We start from the raw sequence: 15,115 nt of genomic DNA, 5'->3' as shown, positions 1-15,115 counted from the left end.
GGTTTCCTTGAGTGGGACATTAGTGAATAGGGAGGAATATAAGACAACACACTGACATAATGGTCAAAACTGACCATTATGTCAGTGTGTTGGAGTGAAAGGTTTTCTATACTAGCTTTGAAGTGGGCTGAGTTTTTTATGTGATGGTGTGTCGCCAGTATAGTGTGTGAGCGCTTTGGCTAAATGTTTGGCTAATTTGTATGTGGGGGAATCAATGCTATCCACTATGGGACGTAATGGCACATTTTGTTTATGTATTTTTGGAAGTCCATATAATCGGGGGGGGGGGGTCTAGAGTTAAAAGATTTTAGTTTGTTGGTGACTTCCACAGGCCAAGAAGCGACTTTCTTAAGGAGTCTGTGGAGAGTTCTAATCTGAGAGCTGGTAGGATTATATTCAATATGGAGGTAGGTGGTACGGTCTAATACTAAAGCATTAAGTTTACCTGTGTAGTCCTTTTGGTTGAGAACCACAGTGGCGTTTCCCTTATCCGCTTTGGTGATTACTATTTTTTTGTTTTTCTTCATTTCTAGTAAAGCTGCATATTCGTCTTTGGATAAGTTGGTTTTTGGAGGATTTGCTTTGCTGAGAATGCTTAGTCTGTTATACGATCCTTTTTTTATGTAATGTGAATTCCACCCATGAAAAGTAAACTGTACACAATATAAGACATCAATTAAAACGCGTATGCCGTTTAATTACGATTAATCAATATGTTCTTTTGATTTATACCATTTCAGTGTAGTACTGTGCATTTATAACGTACTCAGTTTACAATGGAAGAAAAAGAAGAAGATATTTCTGTCGATGTACCACGAACATAGGAAGATAGTTGGTAACAGCGACTTTCAGAATGGCCTGACCTATGGGATTTGCGCATCTGGGAAATTTCTAAAGGCAATAACAATTTCAGTGGGTGTATCGGTGAAGAAAGTGATATATCCATGGAGGCTTCCATGTTGGGACCAAGAGGAAAAAACCTTGTACGTTTCTCCCCTGGAAAAACGTGGAACCTGACTAAAAATCAAGTGAACGACTGTGTTCATCGACTTAAGTGAAATGTCTATAAATGGGACAGTTGCTGCAAAAGTTGCAGTAACTTTAAAATCGCTAATGATTCAAGATAGAGATTCGAATTAAAAAACAACAACAACAACAACATGGATTTGTAGCTATTTATATGGTCGAAAAATCTATTTCCATGGTAAAAGGAAATGCAACCAGCCTTGGACCAGATGAACGCATATTTCGGGCGTTTGTCTGTATACATGTCCTTCTACAATAGCCGAAGGGACTACCGACAAATCAAAATTCTTGCTAATTCAATGAGTATAAAGACGACTATATATATATATATATATATATATATATATATATATATATATAGACAGTTTTGTCTGCCTTCTTATGCGCACCTCTTATATATATATATATATAAATGTCTATGTCGAAACTGTCTATATATATATATATATATATATATATATATATATATATATATATATATATATATATATATATATATATATATATATATAGACAGTTTCGTGTGTGTATATATATATATAAAGTTAAGCAAATAATTTTATATCCATAATATCTCTACTGTCATTGCACTCCCCCAAAATAAACTCTATCCATAAAGTGCTTTTATTGGAGCATATATATAGTTTTATAAAAACAATATTTTGATGCAAAAAATCTGTGACATGTTTTTATTTAAGTACTAACGTATTAGTAACACTATGGTGATTTCGTCTTACTGACTACAACCAAATTGGCGAAATCATTATAATCTAATTTTGAGACAAAATTTTTAATCGAGTATAATTTAAGATGAACTGTCAGCATAAAAAGGAATCAACTTGAGGCTCACTAGAAACATATTCGGAAACAAAATTCTGTGTAGCAGGTAAATCTTTACGAAACGCCAGTAACGCAAGAGTATGTTTAGGTTGACACATTTACGAGGGCAACATTCCGTCAATATATAAAACTAGCTATTTTTTTTTAAATCTTTAACAATGTAATTTTGTAATTGTGATTATATTAAAATAAAAATGACAACATTTGTATTCATGATATATATATATATATATATATATATATATATATATATATATATATATATATATATATATATATATATATATATATATATATATATATATATATATATATATATATATATAACATAAACTACAAAAGTCAAGAAAAAGGGGTGACGGCTAAAAAAATTTGCTTAGGGGACAACAAAAAACATACTGAAAACAATGTTAGTGCAACGTCAATGCGGTTTTACAGAAAAATATAATGGTTATTCAGTTTAAAAATCTGATTTTAAGCTTAATTTTATGAAAAAATATTCCATTAGCTATTTATATATAATCTGCGTTTATACAATTTCGGATGCGATACATGGACCATGAATTACTAATCCGATCTAAATATTTACGGTGGTAACTAGCTGTACATAAATGCGAATATATGTGGCTAGTTACCGCTGTAAATATTTAAATCGGATTAGTGCGAATTCATATATATATATATATATATATATATAAACATATAGTATTTAGAATAGAATAAAAGATGTAGATTATCAAAATAATAATCACGTACAAAATCAGGAGACAAAATGATTTATACGGCCTTTTATTCCGGTTGTTTAAATATATTTCCTACTATTATACATGCTAAAATATTATTATACGCTGTAAAAAGTTGTTTACTGCCAAAAGATTGGTAAATGTAACTTACTTGCTTTGCAGTATTGAGAATTTTAATCAATGGGTGAGGTTTTTGGACAGCATTCAAACACCAATGTCAAGCATTGCAATGAAAATTTCTTGCTTAACGTATCCACTGTCTTACCAAAAGATAAGGCAAAAGATGTTTTTATCTAAAAGGATAAATAAACTTAATTTTCTGAAACTAAGTTACACAACTTTAAATTATAAAACATCGTAGCATCTTGATATGCTTTTAAAAAAACCGCATAAAAAGTCTTGCGACTTTTCGAAATCACTGCTAATACTTTCGCTATGAGTTAGTTGACTGCTTTGAAAGCAGGCCACGCGCTACCCACAACGCGCGAACGCGTTTTCATCACGTGATTGAAGTCTCGACGTATGACGTGTTGATTATACGGCGTAGAGTGAAAAGAGCGTTCGCCACTAGGTGATATATTTTACGGTATCGAATGCCTATGTTTATAGCTGTTTTCAGTAATAAGGTAATATTTTTAGCCTGAAATGAAAAACAACAACAAAAATTCTGGAAGTCTATTCGTATTTCATGTATAAATTAAAGCAAAAATTGTTTTAAAAACCTCATTGCCGTTTCTCCTTAACACACACACACATACGAGGAAAGCAGATAAAATTTCCTAATAATTATAGGAAAGATAATTTCATTAATTTTAATTCAATTTCATGTCAATGAAAAGACATACTGAAAAATATGTATTTCATAATATTTAATTATACTCCAATTCTTCCGTATTAAATACAAAGTTATTAACAGTACATTATTTGTACAACCACTTTGTAACTGATCATCCGTAAACGCTATTATTATTATTATTATTATTATTATTATTATTATTATTATTATTATTATTATTATTATTATGTGACACCTCCAGGGAATCTAAGGGCTTTTTATCTTAACTCATCGTGAGAGGGCGCACATTATTATTATTAAAAATGTAAAAATTTTGAATCCTCGCACTTCGTCTGATAAAATGATAGCCGTTTGGAGACCTACAATCTCCATGTAATGTGAAAAATAAATAAAGTAATATAACGTTTTTCCAGTTTTGTCTATAAAAAGTGTCAGATAAATTGGGTAGTGTAGACAGTGGTTGCATATAATAAAATGCCTCCGCCGGTAAGTCCTTTGACTTCTTGAGATCACATGATAATAATAATAATAATAATAATAATAATAATAATAATAATAATAATAATAATAATAATAATAATAATAATAATAATAAATTTATTTCTACCTTGTAACTTCAATATTCAGCATTTTTGATGATGATGGTAGTGTTCTATGAATTATAAATATAGTTCTATGTTTCTAATATGAAAGTATAGATTTTTTTTATTGGAAAATGATTAGAAATGCAGTTTTATAATGCCATTAAAATAAAGTTGGATAAGCTGGATATGAAGTGAGCATAAAATATGTATTTCTCTATATTTAACTAGCGGTTCCACAAAATGTGACGTTCCCCTTGAGAAACCGGTAGTTTTCTGGGGAAGGTGATGTTAATAGGAAACACTTTTTTTAACGACATACGGAAAAACATTTTTAAAACCTTTGCTTGTGAGCGAAGTAATCTAGGTGTCATACAGTACTGTAAAATTCAAACTCTGACTTTTACATGAACGACAGCGTACGTTCTTATAAACACTTCAAATGTATCTTTAAAATTTACGTATACTCATAGCTAATATTCATATCAAATGGGATTATTTGCAGTTGTTCTGGAAAGGAATATGAAATTTATAAAATATCTCAAGAGCAACGCATGCATACGCATTTGGGGATCTCAGACTATATCGAATTGCACCCTAATGGAGATTATGCCCAAATCCTAGCAAAACAGAAGTTTCATGCTTCCACCTGAACAATAACCGGCCAACAAAGAACTCATGGTCTACTTCAACCACAAACTGCTACGCTACAACAGATTCCCGAAATACCTGGACGTCACTTTGGATAGAACTTTATCTTTTAAACCATCTCATTAACAAAGCATCCAAGCTAAAAACACGAAACAATATACTGCAAAAACTATGCGGAACAACTTAGGGTACCTCAGCAACAACGTTTCGCTGCACTGTCCTTGGTCTCGTTTACTCTGCAGCTGAATACCGGTCACCCGTATGGCTGAACAGCGCCCATGTGCACTTGGTTGATGCTCAGCTTAACACTACTATACGCCTTATTCTGGAACTGTAAAATCAACCCCAACCTGCTGGTCCCCAGTACTAAGCAACATCCCACCTCCACACATCCAACTTTATTCTACATGAATACAGCAAAATCATGGAAATCCAAAATCTTCCAATCCACGCAGACATCCTACCCCTAGAAATAAACAGGCTAAAGTCAAGGCATCCTTCAATCTTAACAGCGAAAAATCTTGCAGAGAGAAGTTTCAACATGAAAGAGAAGTGGAAAGAGTCCTGGTGTAACACTTCAACAGGGGACTTCCATGAACTGGTGGACCCGACACAGATGCCTTCGGGTTTTGACCTACCTCGGAAAACTTGGTCTACCCTCAACCGAATCCGTACCAATCATGGCAGATGAGCAGACCATCTTTAATTTCCAATCTTTACAAATGGGGCATGATTGCCTCACTCCGGTGCGACTGTGGATCACCCTGCCAGACAATTAATCATATTACAGTAGAATGTGCCCAACGTGCATACAATAGAAACCTGATGGACTTCATCCATGCTACACTAAGTGTAGTCGACCGGGAACATTCAGTTGTAGCCCACTCTTGAGTGTCTGTCTTTTATGACTGTATTATATCTTATTATTGTACATATGTCTATTATTATGTTCATATATAATAAGGATTAATGTGATGTAACTTTCCATGTGTGCTCCGTACGCTAAATAAATAAATAAAGGACTTGAAAGGAAGTTGTGTTCAGCAGATCTTATAAAATTGGCTAACTCAACCTCCACTGCCCGCAATTAACAGGTATATTATACTGTTCTCATAGCGTTAGCTGCTTCTGATTAATTCCAAACAGCCAAAGTTTTACTCTTCTCGAATCAGATAAAAAATAAAAATAAAACAGAATTTAAATAAATAGATCGATGCTACATATATTCTGTACCTCATGGCAGGCGGCGCTGGCACCTTTAAGTGTGGTGCTAATAATTGACATCTGATCTCAAATAGGAAATTAACTTTGTGAGAGTTTGAAGTAAAATTTTTGAATTTTTATGTGCCAGTTATTATAGTTTGTTATTTCAAGGCCGTGTAGAAAACGTACAACCCTGACGCGTATCGGAATAAATAGTAGATCGGCTATCGGAGGCTAAGAATAAACAAAAAGACATTAACAACATTACGCTGTAGAATAAGCACATATGAATGCTGTAATATGTTTATTACAGGTTACCTTTTATTCGAATTTTGAAAGAATAACGTCCTAAGATGAAAAGCCAAACGACCAGGTGGTCACTTACGCTTATTCGCCGATAGTTCTTCGGCATGAAACTCTTAGATCGTAGTTTTCGATCTTAGTTTCGCATACGGGCTGTAAAATAATAAGGGATTTTTATCCCCTTAATTTAATTTAGAATAACGTCCTGTAGAACCTATTTCAAGTTTAACCGAATAATAATCCCCCCCACTCCCCTCCAAAAAAAAGGTATTATTTATACACTACCTATTTTTTGAAGGACGGGGGAGTATTTAGTCTAAACTAAATAATATTTAGCAGTCAATTTAACGAAACTATGCCATCAGATCGGTAGGTTTAATACTTGGCATAAATTGAAATATTGCTGGTTATATGGATGTGCGTTTTAAATATTCAGATTTTGTTTAGCTTTCGGGTATATTATCAGTTCAAGTGTTTGCATATGAACTGATAATATACCCTATTATCAATGCTCATATATAGTTTAACTGAATATGTAAATATATTTGCATGTGAAGCTGTCTATTTGAGCTCTTGAGTATTGTAAACATAACATTTATAGCACTCTGCAATTGTAGACATGCAAATTTGTGTGTTATACATTTGCGGGAATTGATTAAGTAATTTTAGATCTGTAAAATGCTATTTATTATTTAAAATAAAGAGCCAATAGGCTTCATTTCGGCGATGTAAACATTATTTAAATTAAGGGGATATTAGATCCCACATTGCTTTAAAACCGAATAAGAAACTCAAAAGATTGGAATCAAAGAGTTTCATGCCGAATATATTAACTATAAAAGTATCGGCGACTACTAGCGTAAGCTAAAGCACGTAGTTCAAGTACGTAGTACAAATCGCAGCAAAGGTGGAGAAAGTTCTGATCGCTAGGAGATGTATGATGTTATATGTTATGTTATGGTGGAAGGTCACTACCCAGACCGGTTTCGATTTTTATTGAGATCTCATCAGTGGTAGCTAGACCAAATATAATACTAAGGGTATAGCGAAAAGAACTTATATACTCTGCTATACGAGTTGTCAAAAAGGTGCACCCATAAATTATTTAAAATAAAGAGCCTACTTTTATAGTTACTATATTCGGCATGAAACTCTTTGATTCCGATCTTTGAGTTTCTTATTCGGTTTTAAAACAATGTGGGATTTAATATCCCCTTAATTTAAATAATGTTTACATCGCTGAAATGAAGCCTATTGGCTCTTTATTTTAAATAATTTATGCGTGCGCCTTTTTGACAACTCGTATAGCAGAGTATATAAGTTCTTTTCGCTATACCCTTAGTATTATATTTGGTCTAGCTACCACTGATGAGATCTCAATAAAGATCGAAACCGGTCTGGGTAGCGACCTCCCACCATAACATAATGTATAACATCATACATCACCAACGAGATAGGTTTTACATTATGTGAAATACTAAGAAAAAGCTATTTATTATTAACAATCAAATTTATGATTTTAGAGGAGTTATTATTTGGAAGCTGTTTATATTTCGTAGCATTTCATAACAATATTAGATGACATGCTGCTTTATCAGTTTATTGTAAGTGTATGCTTTCCCAAATGATGGAGAAAAATGTTTTTCCATCATTGATTATTGATTGATCATTGATGTATATTGATTTAAGTCTTACCCATGTTAAGACTTAAATTTCTGTCGATGTCAAGAAAAATAAGAATCCTTTGCAGTTCCCCATTACAGTAAAGACGATAGATGAGAACTGGACAAGCAACCCAGTAGATGTATTTGCAACTACAGTTGCGGCAAAGTCACCCATTCTCTTTTACCTTCCAAGTTATTCTGTGTTATCGTAATTTACTTTTATGAGTTAATGCACAGAGGGAACAAAATGTCCCCGTCTACTGATCCTAAAAAAAAAATAAATAAATAAGTATTTCAAGTTTGTATCTGTTGCGGTGAAACATAGTTTTCTTCCATTTGATTCTGCGCATGGTCCAAGGCAACGTTCAGCTAGTTACGACTAACCATACTTATAACAGAAGATGTATTTCTTATGTTCTTCTAGGCATTTGTTAGAAGATCTCTGAGTTTGACCTTAATAATAAGCTACAAGAACAGGGAACTTTGTGAAAGAAGGTAGAGGATCCATAGGAGATCCGAAGAGGGCAGGTATGGATGAGATTTGAATTCAATGCAGAGATTGTACTTTTTTTAGAGTTCTCGCTATTTTTTTGAGATGCCCGGATATAAGGAACATTACTATAGTATGCGTGTTGAGAGGGATGCGAGAAGATGGGAGTAGCAACTAATTTGTTGATCTTTTTTGGCATTGTAATTATTGCAAAAGAAAGTCTGGCGCATAAAGGCGAGTCCGCACAGCATTATGGGGGAACTACAAAAGCATGCACTTAAAGAGTAGAAAGAATCTATAATCATTATGAAAATGAAGTTACAATAATACATTAAGTCACATTATACACAGTGTTACACTAATAGTGTTTCAATGTTAATAGAAACATTTAAACACTAATATACGTGTTGTTTATCAGTAACAACACGTAACGATTTATTATTATTTATTTATTAATGATTTATTAAATATTTATTTATTTACAACTGTAGTTGCAAATACATCATGCCGAGGCAACCGAGAAAACATTCCAAAAACATTTAGATTACGTTTTTAGAATCAATATAAAGAAATGATATATTTGGAGAAAATGTAAGAAACTTTAATATTTCTTTCTCATCTTTCCAAATTTTGATATCCATTGAAATTTTGCATAATTCTGCCGTGTCGCGAATAGCTTATTACTTTATGTTATGCTTGAGTGCTCTTTAAATATTTCTATGATGCTTCAATTGCGATAAAATCAGTTATAATCAACAAAACAATCTCACAAAACAAAATAGTTTACAATAACCGGCCATGCGTCAATAGGCACGATAAGAAAAATACAAAATATTTACGACATAAAACACGCCCATTCTATGGCATGTTTTTACGTAATTAAAATTGACAGTTAAACTCTTCTTATTATTTTTTTTACTGGTCAACTAAAATTTCTCGCTCTTCCCGGATGTGCTCATCAAGCTCTGGACACGATACACCTCAATCTAGCCATTAGTAGACCTGCTAACGTGACAATAGCAGTGTGTCGTTGAAACAGGTATGGGCCTTCACTGTAGAATGTTAAAATTGCAGGATGTATAGTGTTATCTAGAACGTGGAGGTTAACCTTTCAACTCACAATGGTATGGATACAAACCAATGGATCCTTTCTGTACCAACTCTCTTCCCCAAACACATCACACTGCCATGCTTTAGAATTAGACCAACGCAGTTCTGATCCCAGCGTTCACGGAAGCTGCTGCTAGATCCAGATTCTCCCAACCTATGACGCAAACTGTAGCGGGATAAATAGTTCCAGGTTTATCTGTTCGCAGTCATCCAGAATCAGTTTCGCGGTTAAGCATCACCCATGGCTAGGCGTGAACTCTTGTACCCAGGTTGGGGGGTTGTTAAATTCTACTCTGCGAGCCAATTTCGTTCGAACTGAATGTGATGCTTACTTATGCCAGGTTTATCCCCTATGCAAACGATGAAAAGTTTTTTCTGCATCATTTGCCTCTTTTCTATTTGTTCTTTACATTATATGCACACCTGTGTGTGCGTGCGTGCGTGCGTGCGTGCGTGTGTGTGTGTGTGTGTGTGTGTGTGTGTGTGTGTGTGTGTGTGTGTGTGTGTGTGTGTGTGTGTGTGTGTGTGTGTGTGTGTGTGTGTGTGTTCCGATAATTTTGGCAGGATAATGTTCTTCCATACTACAAGAGCGTCTAGTAGTTGCTTGTAAGGACACAAGAATGTAATGCATGGGAGTAGACAGGCTGTCATCTGACCAAGTATTTCGACACCTGTGCTTTTGGAAATGAGCCAGTAGCTCATTAACTTGTATCAGAATTTAATGTTCACTTTAAACCTCTAGACACGTAGAAAGTAAATATTAATTCCTCTGATAAAAGAATTACACGCGATTGTATAGTAAAAACGGAAAATACAGAGGCAGTTTCTTTGTTCGCATGGTACAGCTCATATAAAAGGGCGGGGTGGTGTCAAAGATTGCCATCCTTCATTTGTGATGGATTTATAAATCACAAATGTCCAAAAAGACTTTATTTTGCGCTCGGAAAATGCATATTCGATTGCAGTAGTGCAATGCTAACAATGAGAAACGGTTCATCTATTGAACGTGTATTTTTTTAATGCTGGATGTCATTCTAAATTGCTCGATTTTAATCATGTTACCTAGAACAAGAACAAAATTGCACGTCGAGGGAATTTATACACATACACATATAATTATATATCAGGGGCGGTTCGTGCATAGGCACTGTGGAACTGCAGCACCCTAATTTTTCTCGATACATAAGTATATTTATTATTTTATTTATGTTTGCTTGTAATATTTAATTTTATCATCAACAATCCTATACAATTCTCTTATTTTGTATAAAAAAATAATAAAAATCCATCTTGTAGCACTTAGCGAAGGACGCTAGGAGCAATGTGTATATGCAGCACTAAGCCATATTGCTACGCTCGCAAGCATATGCACGTCATAGTGAGATGCGAGCTATTAGCGTAATGCGGCACTGTCCGTCACGCAGTTCCACTGTTGTTTATATGCAGGCGCCAGTAGTAGAGTGTTCGTAGTGCTTATCGTGTTTACTCTGTCTCTTTAAATATTTGGCCATTACAATTAAAGACACAGCATTTGTTATAGTTTTTATTTTAGAACATTATTGGGGTTATGATAATGGATTTTATTTTTAAGTAATTTTGAATTATACTAAACTATAATTTTATCGATAATAAACAATTTTTTTCATGTTTATTTTTTTTAATTTTACCATAATTTTGATATTTTATTCAAACACGTATACACTATACTTACAGTGTGTATGTATATTTCGAAAGTTGCAGCGCCCCCACGATTTCAAGTCACGAGCCGCCACTGTTTTATATATATACACATATGTATTCTGCATTCACTAGTACTTTTACAATCATTCTGTAAGGCAGGGTTACTGCAAATGGAGCTAAATATTAAAAAAAAATAAATTGTGTCAGTTACGTCTTTGTTAGATTTTGAACATTTCCATTTTGCCTCATAAAGCAAAACGGAACATAGAATGTCAGCACATTTCAGTATTGACTATCTGATTCAGTTGCATATTATATTAATAGTTTATTTTTATTACAATACAATACAAAACAGGAGTGCTTCCAATAACTTGTTTTGTACTATTGTAATAAGAAATCACAAAATTGTAATAACAAATGCACTGCTTTTGAATGTGATTGATTCTGTGATAGTGTTATCATTTTTTACTTGTTTTCGGGAAGGTTGGGCTGTGACCTCCTCCACTTTTACGGCTTTGCGTCTAATAGGAAAGAAACTACTTAACTAAAAATGAATAAATAATATATCGTACATGTAAACAGATTCTGGGTGTGTCTAAATCGTAGCTGCGACTCGCTATGAATACTTACTTATCTAATATTTTATTTATTTACTATTATGGTAATCCAACACATGAGAGGTTATTCAACCCATACCGTGGATGGACAGAAGATGAGGAGAAACAAGTAAGTTATTAATATTGAGTGAGTGAAGATCTGCGAATTGTACTCTTTAGGATATAGTTGAAAGAAAGCTGTTCCATAGACAGAAAAGGAAAATACGAAGATGAAGAAAATTTTGTTCTGAGTTGCTATATGCGTCTTAACAGATTGAGACAAAAGAGGGAAAAATAAAGCAATTAATTCAGATAAATTAATTTATTATTATTATTATTATTATTATTATTATTATTATTATTATTATACTCAGAATCATTGAATGTGGTCAGGATGAGCGATAGATTTTGTATTGTTAAAGTGGATCATTTTAAAGCACAATATCACAAAATAACGTAACGTGCATCTTTTTTTCAAGCCAATCCAGGCTTCCAGTAAACAGAGTGATGGTTGTCTCACATTGGGAATTACGTGGTTGAAGAAATTCCATTATCACCTTAAAGACGTTCACAAAACATCCATGAACTTGGTGATATTTATACCCAAAGCCTGTACGTTAGTTGATACACTAACCATCCGGCCGACCAAACTAGATTGTCTGGAGGAAGATTCGTAAATTTCGTTAATATTAAAGTAATGCATTTGAGGTGCCTTTCAAAACGATGCATAAGCACCTATACTGCTTGGAAAGAAATCAACCAGGTGAACGTCTCTTACCAGAGTGCTTAACTCCAACTATGAATTCGGAGGTAGCGGTGTTGTGGTATGGTTCTGTTTTTCCTGGTTTGGTATCGGACCTCTCTTTGTGGTACCACGAACACTGGAGTCCGAGAAGTATTTTGAACATTCTGGACAAATGCAGTGCAGTGCTTCCTACTTTATGGCATTTCTACGGAACTGACCATTGTCTCTTTCAACAAGACACTGCACTGGGTCATAAGCTTGCTGCTGTAACTGCGTAGTTTGTTGACATGAATGTCACACACTTGACGTCACCACAGATCCCTGATCTCAACCCTATTGAACACCTACGGGATGAATTGTAACGTCGGGTGAGGTCAAGGTACCTCCACCCAACAACAGTCCAGGACCTCATTGCATGCTTACAGGAAGAATGGTCGAAAATTCTGATCGAGGCGAAACAAATCTAAAACGCATCTTGTTTTTATGAGTGTCTGAGATCATTTTTGTTTGTATTACATCGAAATAAATAAGAAACAAAGAAAAGAAAAAATGGTTTGTAAAATTAAATGGACAATCTTCACATATCCAAATTGATACAAAAGCATAGTCATCGCCAACAAATGTTATTGGGTCTAATTATTCAGAATTTGTGTCCGGACAATAAACTCCTCCAAGAAACAACAACAACTGTGTGTATTCTCAGGCTTGCATGATGAGAATTTACGAGGAACAACTGTTCATCTCGGTTTGAGAGGAGATAACTGACATTCACTGGAAATGAATGTATGCTGTCCTTATGGCAGTTTCGGAGGATACAAAATACAGAGTAACACCGAGTTCTTACAGAAATCGATAACAAAAAAATCCTAATTTATCTAACGCTGCGTTCCATATGGTTGTGGTTCGAACTACTGAAAAGTCTAAATAGTTGGAAAATGAGAGATATAATATTTTTCTTAAAATACAATAAATTTTATTGAGTGTAATGGCTGATTAATCTGGTGGTTTGTTCTAATTTCAAAATATATGTTGCATTATGAAACATTCCACTAAAATTCTCGAGAGAAAGCTTCCTTAATATTTGTCAAAACATTCATTTCCTTTTAAGGATCTTATTATAAAATGGAGCAGTTTTTAACATCCCCTTCCATTCACTGAATTCCTTCTAGAAGCACGCCTAAGGCAAAGGGGGGGGGGAGATAAAAATAAACATCTGCTTAATCTGCTTCCGCCATGATTAGTACTTGAACTCGACAGGTTACTGAGTAAACAGACCATCCCAAAAGACTTTGCCGCTTTTGAACTCAAGAAACACAAAAAGGAGGCATCTGTTCTTTGATACTTTCACAAACCCACAAGGACTTTCTTGTTGCTGGGTGGCCGCACTGAATATCAAAACGAAACTATCGTTTCGTTTTGAATTTTCTTTCCCTTGTTGATGTTTTTCATTTCTAGCATCGCCTTATAAATCCTTATTAACGAATTCAGATAACTTTATACCCATAGGCATGCTCTACAAGGGGGGGGGGGGAGTTGCAGACAGTATGAGTCCCATTTATAAAGATGGCTATGAACAACAAAGTTGTATTTATAACTAAATTTAATTCTGCTGAACATGGACGAGGCAGTTGATTTTAGTTTTTTATCATTATTATTATTCATAAGTGCTACTTGTAAAAAAAAAAAAAAAGAATTAAAAAACCTTAAGTGGCCACTTTTACTAGAGTTCTGCAACTGCTTCATGACATATTATTATTTTTCTTATCTTCCTCACCAATGGAACAAGGCTCAAGACCAACCGATATTGCCAGTATAGCGCAATGCGAACAAAGGCCCATACTGTAGATTTGCTCCTTGCTATTCCCAGGTGAAATTAAGAAGTTACACGAAAACCATGGAGTTAATTGGCTACCACAGCTGAACTTATGATCTGGGCATACCACACTGTATAGATGTATTACTTCATTGATTTCAGAGCTGCTCTAAGTTATATTTACTTTATAAGCAAAGGAGTGAATGCATTTATATATTTATCTGGTGCAGCGGACACTCTAAAACGAGTTGTTTATATAAGATGAATTAATTGGTTTCATAAATAATTGGGATACCTTTACGACAGGACTAAGTTATAATTCAAAATGGCGGAGGGAATGTTTTACATCGGAAAATAACACGAACTTGGTATTAAACGTCAAAAATAAGCTTAATACTGGTTGAGAATGTATATATATTCTTAGATTATAACCGACACTTTTTTCAAAGATTTTTTCTTAGAAAACAATCAGATATGTTAATTTTATTTTTAAGTTTTGGCTTACTGCATTCAAAATAATGTCGATCAAATTTTATTGAATTCTACAGCGGAGTTATTGCCATATAATTTCGACACATTTTATCGCTACTCTGAATGATAAACAAATAAATATACGCAAAAATCTAAAAGAAAAATAAAAACAAACGCATCTTGAAGGAAACCAGAACAATCCAGCATTGGCTTTGAATATTTTTCCTTCTTTGGGCGTGACTTTGAAAGCAGATATTATTTTTGTAAACCAGTTAAATGGGAGTTTTCACATAGAGGGCGGGCGTTACACTGTTTTTTTTTTTTTTAATTTTTTTGTCGTTTGCATGAAAATAAACGTTATGCGTATGCTACAAACAGTGTGCCAGGTTAGCAAATGCTACAT

General features: G+C 34.0%; 1 protein-coding gene across 2 annotated transcripts in view; it reads right to left on the bottom strand.

Annotated features, from left to right (window-relative positions):
* LOC150092389 (lactadherin-like) overlaps positions 1–3,022 on the bottom strand; it is a 175,770-nt gene extending 172,748 nt beyond the window's left edge. For both annotated transcript variants that reach the window (XM_090414957.1, XM_090414958.1), the window contains exon 1: positions 2,761–3,022. The gene's annotated coding sequence lies outside the window, so the exon portion shown is untranslated. The remainder of the gene's footprint in view (positions 1–2,760) is intronic.
* Positions 3,023–15,115: the final 12,093 nt, after the last annotated feature.

This window comes from Typopeltis vanoorti, chromosome 26, assembly GCF_054136105.1.
Source record: "Typopeltis vanoorti isolate ZY-2024b chromosome 26, IOZ_Tvanoo_1.0, whole genome shotgun sequence".
NCBI classification, from domain to species: Eukaryota; Metazoa; Arthropoda; class Arachnida; order Uropygi; family Thelyphonidae; genus Typopeltis; species Typopeltis vanoorti.
The sequence above is the reverse complement of the archived record's forward strand: the minus strand, read 5'-3'. Positions and strand labels throughout refer to the sequence as shown.